Source organism: Hipposideros armiger, unplaced genomic scaffold (assembly GCF_001890085.2).
Source record: "Hipposideros armiger isolate ML-2016 unplaced genomic scaffold, ASM189008v1 scaffold_415, whole genome shotgun sequence".
In the NCBI taxonomy this organism is placed as follows: Eukaryota; Metazoa; Chordata; class Mammalia; order Chiroptera; family Hipposideridae; genus Hipposideros; species Hipposideros armiger.
The window spans coordinates 86,366-99,795 of NW_017731765.1; positions in this window are offsets into that span (position 1 = coordinate 86,366).

A 13,430-nucleotide genomic window follows, 5' to 3' on the forward strand; every position below is an offset into this window, starting at 1 on the left:
ACATTCTTAATGGTTATGTTCTAATCCTTTTGATTTACTTATTGTGCCATAAATTTAAGGTTGTGTCCTATTATTTATTGTTGTCAGTGTTACTATAAAAATATCTTCATCTTAATACTCAAAGTATGTAATTTCACAAAATTTAGTTGAGTATGAATTTTTACTTTTTTAAAAATCTCTCATTGTATTGTCCTTGCATTAGATTATAGCTCTTTATATGCAGATATCATGTTTATTTTCTCTTAATCTCCCTAGATACTAATTCCAATGAATTACACCGAGCTAATACAGATAATAATTACAGCTAGCCAACTAGCAACAGTGCTACGAACATACTTTTCTCTGACTTTTATAGCGTTAACTGACAGGCTGATGGAATGTTTTCTTAATAATAACTGCTATATGGGTGACATAACTGAGTCAACATTTACATTATTTATAGAAAGGCTAACTCGAGCATGTAAACTGAGTTGCATTCTATATTTGACATAGATGGTCAGACTGTCATCAGAGTTCTATAGAAGACAATGTAAGGAACATGGCAAAACCAGCATTTTAACATATCCAAATCCCTGTTTCCCTCCTTATTCAATAATCAAAACCTATTAAATACAGTAAGATTTTATAAAGTCAAGATCATGATGGGTTCCATTGTGAAACAGAAAAGAACTACAAATAAAAGGAAAACTAAGGTCTACATAATTCGTCATCTGTAAATGATACACATTCATGCAGACAATCTAGATAATTCTAAACGAGGGTGAAGGGGAAGACTTAGAGAGTCACTCAACTTATCTTGTGCGCTATACAATTAGATTCTAAATTCACCAAATGCAGTGTATGTATGAGACAGAATAGGGGCAACTGTTCAGAATTATAGCCATATTTCTGACTTGAGCAAAAATTTAAATGGTAATGCCATTCTCTAAGAGAGAGAGGCCCAAGTTGAGGACTGAGTTGAAGGGAAAAAGTCTCGTGTATTAATAGACATGTGGGAAAATGTGGGACCAGGGTGGTTGATGTGCATGTATGTGCTTACTCATTCGTCAGTCTGGTGGTAATTTCCTGCACTTATCAACCTGGTTGGTGCAGTATCTAATTCTGTTTATTAGCTAATTACATCCTGTGATTAAAACTTACAACAGAACAGAAAAGCAGTAGAGGAATAAGAAAGTGTTTTACCAAGGCAGTAGTGAAAATAAATGCTTACACAATAATATGCTTTAACTCATTTGGAGTAAGTGCTGGCCATTAAATATAGTCAAAACAGATACCATGCTGTGAATGATAGGGTCTTAAACATCGCTTTAACTGATATTCGACTTATTAGAGTGTAATGGTGGGTAGAGAGAGAAGTATCACAATAAATAATAGAAGATAAATTCTAGGCCTGTCAGCAATGATTTCTTGTGTTATTTTCACTTAAACACTAAAGGATATGACAAAGGCATATATAGAATGCAATCCAACTTAATGAAGTCTTTTTTATGTAGTTCAGTAACACTGAATCTAAACCAGTTTCTAGAAAAGACAATTTCAGCATTTAAAGTCAGTCCTCGGGACTGGTTTACTGGGATCAAAACTAAGCGGCACGTCTAGAGTTGCCTTTATTAACATGAGACAAAAAGGTCAATGTCTTTGTGTCGTCTACAATTTGCATTTTTTCAACTTAATGGTGTCTGCAAGATCCTTTTCCACATCTAAGGTTTATTCTGGAGTTGAAGAAGAGGTGCTGCAGATTAGTGAATACTTAGTGACTTCAGAGTTTTGAGTGTAGCAGTAAATCTAACATAAAGAAACACTGTAGGCTTCCAAAGGTTAAGGGACCTCCAGGACAAGCTACTGTCCCTTTAACTTCTAAGAGTGTTTCTATCTGAACTGCCATTGATCTAAATTTACATGGTCCTTTGCAAAAAGCAAAGCAAGTCAAACATTGTGTTGTGTTAACTTTTCATGCAGTAAGAGCAGCCCATGAGCAAAAGGTGCTTCAAGAAAGTCAGTTGGTACTGGATTAATCCATTCATTTGACTATCTTATTAAGAATCTATTTTACACCAGACATCATGTCATGTACTAATATAATAAAAATATTAAGTGCATCTTCCCTATCTCTTTTAGGGACCTAGATATATGACTTGAATCGCAAATTCTGAAATACTAGCAGAGCTAAAGCCTGTCTCACAATTGCTGTGATTCCAGAGCCCTGCTATACCTTGGTGCCATCTGCCTCCAAACCTACTGAAACTTAGTGCCTGTAACAGTAGACACCCCCCCAAACACACACCTGCTTATTCTCCGGTTCAGTAACGCTATTTAAAATGTAGTGCTCACACGTATAGAATTATATGGCAAGATGAACAGTCTTCTCTCATCTCTCTAGTTCTCTGCCTCTCTCGCCATTATACTGTGCCCCTTTTCTCCACTCTCCTTTCTCTCTTTAGACCAAAACAAATTATTCTCCTAGTTGCATGCCTGACATTCCTGCCTTATTTTATTGGGAGGTTCTAAGTCAAAATAAAGCCTGTCTCTAGTGCGTGACACTCTAGTTCCCAGTAATATCTCTAATTAATGGAGCAGGGTTGTTCTATAGAACTGTCTGCAATACTGGAAATGTTCTATATTCATCATGAATAACCACAGAATAACCACTAGCCACCTGTGGCTATTGAGCATTGAAATGTGGCAAGTACAAGTGAGTAACTAAATTTTTAATTTTATTTAATTTTAATTAATTTTAATTTCAGTAGCCACACATGGTCAAATGGCTACCATCAGGACAGCACCATTCCAGATAAAGTAGCCTCTACCTGGCATTCAAGTACTTGCTAAATAATCAGCGCTCTATTCACAATCAAGTTGTTAAGTGCATCCTCATAGACTTCACTCTCTTCATATTAAATATTCTAATCGCTTAATAAAAAAACATAAAAGATGAAATTATCAAGCCAGACTCACGTGATTCAGAGTTCCAAGCTCTACTAGTAATTTTGAACATAAATATAATCCATGGACCAGGCAAAGCGAATTTAGGATCTCTAGCGCAGCTCCTTAGGGCTTTGTCGCCACATCAGAATTCCTTCTGGCCCCAATCAATGTATGAGCTCACGAATGATGTATGCAGCTACACTACTTACACAAAAGGAACCTATTTTAATCATGAAATATCTCTATTTTATACCCAATTAGCCTTTGTGATATTTCCTAGAAATGCATGCATGCACATCCATAGATTCCATTCCCCACAAGTCCACAGACTGTGCCACAGCAACGATTGAGCATGTGCTCAAAGCACACCATTGATAAAAGACTCGCCCACCTTTAAACACCTGAGTGCGTTTCCCAAGAGTTCTGTAATTAGAAAGTTTATAAGAAGACTTGACTGTGTTACCTTACTCTTTTTTGCGAGCATTTTCAGGTAAAGGTAGAGAATGGATTGAAGACCTGACAGTTAACTATTCCCTTTCTACTCAAGAAACTGTGTTCACTGATGCTGAGTTGAGCCTAATTTACACACAGCTGACAGGCAGCCACCGTGAGTGTTAATGCTGGTTAAGTAAGCGTCATCCAAAAGGTCGTCCCACGTTTGGGCCAAAGGAGCACTGAAAATAAAATATTCGTATTGGCCACAGTTACCTATAATATGGAGATCTAGATTTTTTTATGTCCAACATGGAAGCCACTAACCACATGTAGCTACTGAGCACTTAACGATGTGGCCAGTTCAAATTGAGATGTACTGTAAGTATAAAATGCACACTTGATTTTAAAGACTTAGTATGAAAAAAAGGAATGGAAAATATTTCATTAAAAATTTTTATATTGACTACATGATTAAACAAAAATGTTTTGGATATATTTTGTTAATTAAAATATATTATTAAAATTAATTCTACCTATTTATTTTTACTTTTTTAACATGCCTACAAGAACATGTAAAATTACATATGTGGCCTGTTTTTTGTGACTGTAGTTATATTTCCATTGGGCAGCGACAGGTCTAAAATATCCTATTTCAAATACCTTGTTTGTGATCTCTTCAAATTCCCAGATATTACATTTTTCATGGCACTTTTGTCAAATATATCTTCTATACACACTGTCTCTGTTTTGCTCTATCTTAGCTCAGTCAAAACTTCATAGCCTTTATCAGTTATTAGTTAAAGGATTTATAAGTGTAGAAACATTGACAATTTATGGGCTAGAGTTGCATCTTAACATCTCCTGCCTTCTCTTTACTATCTTTCTTTTTTGCTTTTTTTTGTTTGTTTGTTCATTCTTCTTTTCCTCACCTTTCTCCTTAGGAATAAAACAGTTTATCTCTCTTTCTCCTGCCTTGCAGTTTAGTAAGCATATTTTTTTCTGAGCATGCTTTTGAGATCCGTCTCTCTCTCTCTCTCTACCTGAAGACAGGCAGTTTTCTCCTTAATATGAGGTCTAGTGAATAAATTTTTCTTCATTATTTCACACCTGTGATACAAAGATGAAAGTCACTAAAGAGATTTTTAGTGTGTTCACAATCTAGAGGGGGATACAGAGAAGTTAAAACGACGGGAAAGTAGAGCATGAGAAATGCCATGCGAGGGCTACATACAAGATGCTGAGAACACAGGGACCCAACAATGCTCCCCGTTAATTATACAGATTGATAAAAGTTATCAGGCAGTAGCTGCATTTTTGTGGCTACGTTCACACCATGCTCCAGCCAAGCAACCATGTGATACTCATTATTCACTCAACCATGTGATACTCATTATTCACTCTACCTCAAATTCTCTATTGCAGAGGTTTTCAAATTTTAAATGCAATTTCATCACACAGTACTTTATTTCAATAAAAACTTTATGAAAAAAATGTAAACCAATAACTCAAATAAAAGCATAGTTACTCTGATTTTGGTGGAAATTGTGGAGTCTCATCTATTCACGCCTCTCTGCTGTGGTAAAACGGCAGTATCCCCTAGTGTGATTCTGGGGAGGATGGTGTAAAAACCACCGCTCTGTTCCCTTGGCTCCGGAGAAACTCTCTTCTCCTGGTTTTCTACTTCTGACAAATCCTCCTCAGTCAACACTGAGGGCCGCTCATATTCCCAACACACCTAATTCTGCCTCCTCTTGTGCTTCTCACTTCCAATCGTTCCCTGTGTTTTCAGCCAACATGGCTTCACTCTGCTCCCTAAAGGCTGAGACATCCATGTCTAGACCTCCAACACAACTATCCACCAGGCTTCAGGTTCAGATAGCAACCTACCTGCTAGACACCTCCTGTTGGCTTGAGGCACCACGACCTTTACATGGGGGACACCTCACACCTGAACGGTTCTTCGTCCAGAAGGCAGGCAGCCCCGGAGACCTTCCGTGCTCGGCTCCAGACCAGCTGTAATAAGGTAAGTATCGCAATACAGCGAGCCGCAGTCTTTCTGCTGGTGAGGAACTTGGCGTCCCATTTGTAAAACACGTGATACTTATGAAGCCAGATAAAGTGAGGCATGGCTGTACTTCATTTCAGTTGATGACACCTGTTATCTTAAAGTCAGCTAAGTCACACACCTGCAAGTGTTTTACTTTCTTTTTCACACATCCCACACCATCTTCATAAATTACCTTGCCGCGTCCCACGCAGCAAGGGTGATGGGAGTGAGGGGGTGGCGCAGGGTTAAAGAAACACAAGAGTCAAGGATAGAGTTAAAGCGAAGCCAGCGGGCTGCAGCCTCACTGGGACTGAGCCCCGAATCGGGCCAACACGTAGCTTTTATTAAGAAACTTCAAAGAAGTGAAACTTGTTTTTTCTAAAGTCCTTGTGATAAGTGCCTTATGGCTAATTTCCATTAACCAGCCCCACGGTATTCCAACACCTGCTGTGCCTTTATACTCCCCCCACACACACAATCCCCAGAATGGTGCAGCTGTACCTCATTGTCAGGGGTTGGGGGGGGCGGGGGGCGGCTGAGGACTTAGCTGTAAGGCAACATTACCTAGTCCTCCCAAGCACTTTTTCAATTTGTCCTCTGTGGAGGATGGAATAATGGCCGTCAAAGATGCTTAGAGCCTAATCCCTCAAACCTGTGAATATGTTCCCTAGGTTCCCTCACATGGCAAAAGGAACTTTGCAGATGTGATTAAGGATTTTGAGATGAGATTATCCTGTATTATCTGGGTGAACCAAACCCAATATGATCACAGTCATTCTAAAGAGGGAGGCGGGAGGGTCACGGTCAGAGACGTGACAACAGAAACAGGTCAGAGTGATGCAAGGAAGACACAATGAGCCAAGGAATGCCGGGAAAGCTGGAAAACAACAGATTTTTCCCCTAAAGCAACCAGAAGGAACACAGCTCTGCTGACACCTTAGTTTTCGCCCTGTAAGATCCATGTCAGACTTCTGACCTTCAGAACTGTAGGACAACGCATTTATGTTGTTGTAAGCCACTAAGTATGTAGTAATGTATTATAGCAGCAATAGGAAACCAATACACTCCCTCCATCAGTCTCTCTGTGAACAGTCCAGGTTTGGTTCTCGTCGTGTCCTTCCTAGAACATTGTCATGACTTCCTTATTATAACCTTTCTTACATGTTGTTGCACTAGGATTTAGTCTCTGCTAATAGAGGGTTTTCGGACAGCTTGCCTTGCTTACCACCCAAGGGAATCATAGAAGGATTGCTCACCGAGGCCTATACAGTCCCATATAGCCTGACCATTGCCTACTTCTCCAGCCCTATGCCTCTCTTTCTGCCTCAAACACTGCTTGAGGGCCTTGCGAACTCTGTATAATTTCTCCTCCTTGACAGTACACATGTTGCACCTCCTAGCTGGAGCGCTTTCCACTGTCCCAACCTTTCCATGTCCCTTTGCCTGGTTCGCCTTTAATCCCAGTTCATGAATCATCCCTCCAGGATCTGATCTCTATTCTCCGTAAATGGGATTAGGTGTGACTATTCAATGCTCCCATAATGCCCTGCACCTGCCTCTATCAGTCCCTTAAAATACTGTCTTCTGTAGGTTTATGGGTCTTTATTTTTTTTTAAAGATTTTTTTAATTGGGGACTTGGGGGAGGGGAACAGTGTTGGGGACTTGGGGAAGGGGACCAGCCAAGTTATTGTTCTTCAATCTTCGTTGTGGAGGACGCCAGTTGCCATCTGGCTTCCCGTCGACAGCTCGTGGCCTCTAAGCTCAAGGTGCTGTGTTCAATCTTAGTTGCAGGTGGGCGTAGCCACCATCCCATGCGGGAGTCAAAGCAGCAGCCTTGTTGTTAAGAGTGCATGCCTATCCACTGAGCCATCAAGAAGGCAGCTCAGCTCAAGGTGCCGAGTTCAGTCTTAGTTGCAGGTGGGCATAGCCCACCATCGAACAGGCAATCCTGTTGTTACACCAGCTGAGCCATCCTGCCACCTGTTGGCAGTTCAGCAGACAGCTCAGCTCGGGCGCAGCGTCACTGGCCCATGTGGGAATCGAACCGGCGGCCCTTTTGCTCAGAGATCGTGCTCTCAAGCCACTTGTTAACCAACTGAGCCACTCGGCCGGCACCTATGGGTCTTTTTTTATCAGACTATTAATTGCTTGAGAAAACCTGTGCTTCATCTTTGAGTGCACAATACTCTGCTTATTATTTGATGAATGAATTAAATTATTGAGTTAAACTATATAATACTGTACATGTATAAAAAAATCTGTTTCTAGCAAAGGGAAGGGACTTATTTAACAGCAAATTGAAATGATATTGAGGACCTGTGATAGAAACGTATGTCACCAGTGAAAGAAAATTTTAAAGCATGTTTTAAAACACCACAACTCATTCAGTTATTTATAACCTGGAAAATCCATCTAAGATAGAAAATGTTGTACAAAGCAAATCAGGGTTTCAATGGTAAATTTCCATTATAAAAGTATAAATTACCTTTGCACTTGTATGACACAGGTATGACTCATATTTGGTAAATGAAGGAAAAAGATTTTATAGGAAAAAATCAGTGATTTAAAATCCATATTCATAGTGAAACTCAAATGAAAGTCTTTGGAATGGTCTTCCATTGCCACATTTATCTTACTATATAGCTAAGAGGTAATAAGCCAATCTCGAGGCCTCTTTTTGTTGCTTCATTTACTATAGCATTAAAGGTAAATTGTGGAGAATATCTTATGATTCATGGATATTAGTGTATGAAAATTATACTATCTGGAAACTTCAGATTATTAGGTCAGAGAGTCTGCCAGGCAAGCTGAGAAGTGAGAAAGTTTGTTCTGTGCTTGGTTCCTTCTGAAATCTAGAAAACAGGAGTAAATTCCTTTGAGAGTGAGCCAGTCATCTACCAATGAGATGGCCTTCTCTTGCTATCATGGCAAACTGTCCTCATTCTTTTTCTTTCTTTTTTCTCTCTCTTTTATGGACCTCAGGAGCATCAATAACTGAAAAAGTTGTGGAATTTTACAACATGCTTTGACAATGATTTCACTGGTACATGAATTTCTATCACAGCTCCGAATATCAACTTAATTTCCTGTTGACTCTCCTTCCTTTCTAAAAACTGGTTTTCATGGAACACATCATCACTGCAATGTCGCAGTTAACTCATTCAAAACGACTGTCTTTTAAAAACACTATTAAGCAGCTCCTCAGGTCATGATCCTTCTGCTTGGTCAGCCTGTGTGGTTCCGCTCGGGGTCTCGTTGATGTGCTGTTGTTGTTATATTATTTCCCCCCTATATCCCTATATCCACATCTACATTTCTTTCTTAAAATGCTTTAGCTGTGATGTAAAAATGCTAGCTTGCTGTTTTCTTCATGACCATCTAGTTCTAAGTATTTTGTATTTTTTTTAACCAAGAGAAGATTACAGATATACAGGCTTTTTAAAGTTATCCTTTTATTATTGACTTTTAATTTTGCTGTATTATTGTTGTAGTCTCCAAGATAATCGATTCCTTGAGGTTTAGTTGGTATTCACTGAGTCCCAATAGAAATTAACTTTTGTGAACGGTCCATGGGTGCTCAAAAAAACAGTATTTGCTTATCAGATATTAAAAATATATGATTTAATATAAAAATACACATACAATTATAAATATAAATAATTATCTATAAATATATAATTAGTAATATGATTGTGATTTTCAAACATTCTATAATTTTATATTTTGTCAGTTCAATCTGAACAATTTCTGAGGAAGTGTTAAAATCTCCAAATAAAATTGGTAATTCATCCAAATATCCCTGTTATTCTGTTCACTGCTCATTTCCTCTCCACCCCTACCAAAACAAAAAGAAAAATCTAAAACCAAGAAACTAAGGGGAAGGTACAGTTCTTAATTACAAGCAAATTTACATTAATTAGCGATGGCCTCATGGCAGCAATTCTAGAAATAAGGCCTGTGATTTGACCTGAATTGCCTTACTATTAAAGGATTTACCAGTGGTGAGAGAACCTCCCAAATTATACCTCCACCCTTCACATCTCACAGCTAGGTACATTTTGTCCAGATAAATGCCAGTATGCCCTGTGACCCATAGATTTTCTCAAGAACAAGTAATATCCATCAGCAATCCTCCTAGTGATGGAAGTTTCTTCTGCTTTTGCCCAGTAACAAATAAATTTCAATATTTATGAAGAGACTGGAAATAAAACATGTGGTGGTCAGAGAATAGGAATAATTTAAAAATGCTTTTATTGAAAAATATCTAAAATGTGCCAGTTACTTACTATGGGACTGTGGACATATTATGTGACTCCAACTTGCCTCAGTTCATTCATAATAAGGTGGACTTTGTGAAGTTGTCATAAGGATTAAGTGAATTGGTATATAGTTAGTGGCACAAGGGTGCCTGTGAGGGGATGAGCAAATCTTTCGCAGTGCGGCGTTCAATATTGAAAATCCCACTGCCCATAGCCATGAATGACATTCACCTACATTAGCTATATCGGCAATAAAAGTGATACTTTGTTGTCCTACGTGCCTTACAATTTTGACTTACGTCTTAATTTATTTATAATTCAAGTGAGGTAGAGAAATGATATTTATAAGCCTTCCCAAGAATATTAACAATATGTATCTCAACTCTTCTGCCCTCACCTGAGCCCTTGCCCATAATCTAATGATCAGCGATGTATCCAGATGAGAGTTCCACGGCCTCAAACTCGGCACTTCATAAATGAAAGTGTGCTCCAACCTCCAGTCACCTCTTAAAAGGAAATCAGAGCTTGACCAGCAAACCTGCCTGTTTCAATCACATGCTCCTTTATTCATCAGCTCCTTCAGGCTTGACACCCAGGAGACACCTCTGACGTCCCCTCCTCTCCTTCCACAGTAAGTCAGGCACCAAGACCTGTTGGGTTTTTTTCTCCAGAATTGCTCATTCACCTGCCCTTTTATCTCCAATCCTAATCTAGACCTCATGCCTGCTTCTTGCAAAAGCTCCTCAGCTAGATTTTGCTGATCCCAGATTTTTTCCCCATTGTCTCTCTAGCAGAGGTGACAAGATAACCTTCCTCAGCTGCTACTTTAACCATAGTATTCCACTCAGAAATGCCTTCAGTGGCTTTCATCTTCAGATCAAACTCATTTTACTGATGTAAAGGCTCTGCTACAAGTGGACATGACACACTCAGCATTTCTGTATTTACTGTCCTTGACTCAGACTTAACTCTTCTATGAACCAAAAGCACAGTATGCTTTGCATGCATGCCTTTTCTCAAACTGTAAATCACTCACACACACACACACACACACACACACACACACACACACACACACACACACACACCATCCAAAATCAGCTTCTACCCTCCAAATGTTTAAAGACGAATGCAAAGCCCAACATTTTTATCCTTTTGTGCATTTACAGTTGTAACATAGTTTCATGGCTAATCACACAGAGTATGAAATGGTGAGTTCCTGTGGCTTATTACATATTCTTCTTCATCCAAGCTGACTTATTGTGAGTACCTGGAGCTGAAGAATCATGGTACATTGCCCATATCATAAAATGAATTGTTAATCGTACCGGAGATACAAAGTAAATATTTAATGACTGATGACTTACACATAAAACAAAGTAATTGTTTTCACCTAAGAGATGGTTTTATTCAATAGTCTGAAATTTAAGACTCATTTGATAATCAGAATTTCTAACCTAACCTCTTTGACTTTCGCTGTTGCTCTAGGCAACCCATTTTAGCAATTCTGGACTGATTTTCTTAATCCAAAAATGGAAGTAGGACTCGTCATTTGTCTTATTCATAGAGAGTGGTGAGGAGTATCCTAGTCAATACAATGCACATGGCTAATACAAAGTTTAATAAAAATGATAAATAACATCTATTACAAAATTGAACCAGTGTTCAATTTCTTCTGCCCTTTCAGTCATTTGATTCAATATTCTCTCACTGAAATCCGAGAGCTTTAATTTGAGAAAGTGTTTAACTAATAATCACAGACTTTTTACATTAACCTTTTCTTATCATTAGGCATACCTGGATGATATCAAATTATTCTTTTAAGGAAATCAATATATCACTACATGTGCATAGAGAAACATCTGGTATTGGAAATTCAGGTAAGGAAAACCTGGGTATGGAAAGCTGCAAAGACGACAAAACAAACGGTTCCTGACTTAGCTCCCTCATAGAAAGAACAACTAGCAACTAGCCATAGACAAAACATCTTCGTGAAGATCCCAGAACCTTGGGTGAGATTGCACTACCCCTCTTAGACCACAATAAAACAACAAAAACTGTGTTAGTAGGGCAAGAGGAATGGTTTCACTTTGACCATGTCTCCCTTCCTTCAGGTCATGCAATGCTGCACAGAGCGGGTCCCCGGCCTATGATTTCTCCACTGGGTAAAGGAGAGCTAGAGGTAGGCACCCAGCTACCCCAGCCTTCTGGGAAGCTTCCCAGAAAACCACCTTAGGTAGTGCCTCGCAAGGGTCACTGGGGGATCAGTCAGTGACGCAGAAGAGGCGCAGTGCTCATCATAAGGAGTGTGCAAATCTTGGCAGACAGAGTTCCTTCTGGCAGTGGTGCCTGACCTTAGATCCCAGACAACGGTTCTGCCCATTTCTAGACCCAAGCCAGTAGCCCTGTCTGGCCAGGGAGCTTGGTCAGCAGTTCTGCCCAGTTTGGGTACAAAATCAGTGGGCTGTCTCAGTGGAAGAGCCCATTCTATGACTCCGCCCAGATAGTGAGGCAAGTCAGCAGCTCCACTCAACTGCTGGACATAGCGTCCAGCCCTTCCTGACAAGCAAGCCTGGCCAGAGACCCTGAGCAGCTGTGAATCTCATCCTATAACTCTTCTCAGGCAGAGAGCCAAGCCAGCAGCCCTCCCCAACAACAGAGCATAACCTCCACCCCCATCTGCAAGGGAGCCCAAACAGGGCCCGCAGGCGGCCTTGGAGCCAGAGCCGGCAGTACTTCCCAACTGCTGAGCACAGGAAGTGGCCTCATCCAGGCAAGGAGACCAGCGCGCTACCCTGCCCAATCATGGAGTCCCGCCCATCTAGGGATCCTGGACAGCAACCCTGCCTGAACATGGAGCACAGCCTCCAGACCCATTGAAATGCAAGGTACAGCTGGCAGCCTTACTTCACCGGGGATGCCAGCCAGAGGCCTTGCCCTAGAGTGGAGCACAGCCAGCAGACTGTCCAATCATGAAGCCCAGCCTGCAGCTCAGACTGAACAGAGTCCCACCAGTGTCACCATGTGGCTGGGGAGCTCAGCCTGATGAACACAGATGGATAAATTCTCAACAAAATACTAGCAAACCTGACTCAATAGCACATTAAAAGGATCATACACAATGACCAAGTGGGATCCAAAGATGGTACAATACTTGTATATGCAAATCAATGGATATGATACATCACATTAACAGAATGAGAGGAAAAAAATCATAAGATCTCAATAGAAGTAGAAAAAAATATGTGACAATATTGAACACCCTTTTATGAAAAATGCTCTCAACAAATTGAGAACATACCTCAATGTAATAAAGGTGATAAATGACAAACCCAGAGCTAACATCATACTTAATGGTGAAATGTTGAAAGCTTTTCCTCTAAGATCAGGAATAAGAAAAGAGCTCACTCTCACCACTCCTAGTCAACATAGTACTGAAAGTCCTCGCCAGAGCAATTAGGGAAGAAAGAGAAATAAAAGGAATCCAAATCAGGAAGGAAGAAATAAAATTGTCTTTGTAGATGACATTATCATATATTTCATAAACTTTACTCCAAAAATAAATTAGGTCTAATGAATGAATTCAGTAAATTTCAGAGTACAAAGTCAATATGTAAGTCTATTGTGGGGCTGGCCGAGTGGCGCGTTGGTTAAGAGCTGGCTTGGGACACCAGAGGGCCCCAGTTCGGATCCCACATATGAGGGCCAGTGACACTGCCCTCCACAGCTAAGATGCTGAACAACAGCTCGACCTGGAGCTGGG